Here is a 2,027-nt window from a genome sequence, read left to right on the forward strand (position 1 = left end):
CCTCTGCGGCAGCGCGGGGTGCGCGGCCGCTCCCCCTCCCCGGGCCGCCTGCGGCAGGGACTGGGTCCGCCGCCTGACCGCAGCCCAGCCGCCCTCCCCGCCTCGCTGCGGCTCCGGGAAAAGACCGTCATATGTGAGCCGTGACAGGCGGCCGTGAGCGCTGGGCGGCGCGGCTCAGGCTGCCCGCGGGAGTAGCGGCTCCCGTGCTGGCCTCCCGAGCGGATGCCGAAGCCCGTGTGCACAGAGTCAACCCCGGGCAGGAAGCGGAGAGCGGGTGTTAGAGCGGGTCCTTCCAAACCCGTGTGTAGGTGTGATGGGAAAACGAAAGGGAGCGGCCACCTTTTATAACGCACTGAATCTCCTGAATTATAAGTAGCGAAACCCAAACTAGATCGCCGTAACGCTGGGCTGGTTGGGTTGGTTTTGTTTTTTTCCTCTGGTACAGCATTTTGTTCATTACCGTGTAAGCGGTGCCGATGCGTGCGGAGGCACGGCAGAGCGTGACTGCCGGAGTGGCACCGGGCGGTGCCCAAAGTTGCCGCTGTCCCCAGCAGCAGGAGGCATCCCTTTGGGTTGGGGGGCGAGGGGCTGGGGCGGAGGGAGGGGCTGCTGCCGGGTAGTCCCCTCGCAGCCGCCGCTGCAGCCCGCCTGGCTTTGCGTGAGGTGTCCCTGGGACAGGGAGTGAGAGAAGGAAACTCTCAAGTTGTGCCCGAAGAAAAGTTGCCCGACTGGAGGAGTCGGGGGAATCCTGAGTGTTGCCACCTGCTCAATCCTGGGTTCACCAATCCTTTGGTGCTGGGTTCTTCCTGCTTCTTCTGCAAACCCGGGGGAAGGGCAGGGTTTGCCTGGGAAGCTTGCCGTAGTCTTTTGGAGACAAGGGGAGAAAGAAAACAACACGTCTTCAGAGTGGCACCTCACCTTCTCGTCTCCTGGCCAGGGCTGGAATGGAGGCTGAGGACCGTCTGAGCAGTGCTGGTGCCGGCTCTCCCCACTCGTAGCCCCTCCTAAAGAAAACACGTCTGAGCCTTCGTGGGTGAAGAACCAAACCCAACAAAAGTTGGATCTTTTTCGAAGAGGGGCCCGGTGGTGCCGAGCCCGGCAGCTCCCGTGCGCGGAGCGCTCGACAGCGGCGGAGCGCTCGCCGCGGCTGGGACTTGACCTGCAGAGGGCAATAGTTGGACGCAAATGCCAACAAAGGCAGCGGGGCTCGCTGGCTCGGCGCCGCGGCCGGGACCCGAGAATGCTGTATAGGTAGGCAGCAGTGCTTAATTAATGTATATTGAAACAAAAGATCGGGTACGGCTTTTGATTTGTCTTTAGGCTACGTTTTCAAGGCTAATCCAATTCATAAATGCTAGATTTATTTTAAATATATTAACACAAACTTCCAGGAGAATCATGGGGTTTACTCCGGAATTACCTTAAACGATAATTGTTTACGGGAACGTTTACATTCGGCTGCTTGGATTCGTATTATTGGCGTTATTATTCTTTGCTACTCAGACAGTAGAGATGGAAACGAAGGGAAACTTTCCTAATTGCTGTAGCGACTGTCAGGGCTTCCGCGCAGACTTTGTAGGAGGAGGCGGCAGCCGGCCGGCGCCCTGCGCGGCGGAGAGGGGCCATTGTGTGCGGGGCCGGGCCGCCGTTCAGCACCGGGCGGGCGGACAGCTCCGGGCCGGCCCCGCGCCCAGAGCCGCCCGGCCCTGCCCGAGCCTCCGCCGGGGCGGGCGGATGAGAACTCGCCCCAGCAGTCCTTCTCCCCGCTGGCAATGGATTCATCAGGCAGTGGAAGAGAGCATCCCGACGGGCGCACTTTGTCTCCCCGTCGGTGTGTGTAGACGCGGCTGCCGTAGGCGTCTGTGTCTTGTGTACATACATGGCTTTAATAATTACACGTAAGGCTCTATAACCTCATAATTCAGGAAAGCCTAGAAAACGCTACCAAATTGGAGTGTTGGCAGCAGGGGTGATTGCAGGTCTGGATGCATACTCCGTCTCTTCCCAACTCACCGCCCCCTTCCCCC

The sequence above is a fragment of the Parus major genome, chromosome 8 (assembly GCF_001522545.3).
Source record: "Parus major isolate Abel chromosome 8, Parus_major1.1, whole genome shotgun sequence".
Classification (NCBI taxonomy): Eukaryota; Metazoa; Chordata; class Aves; order Passeriformes; family Paridae; genus Parus; species Parus major.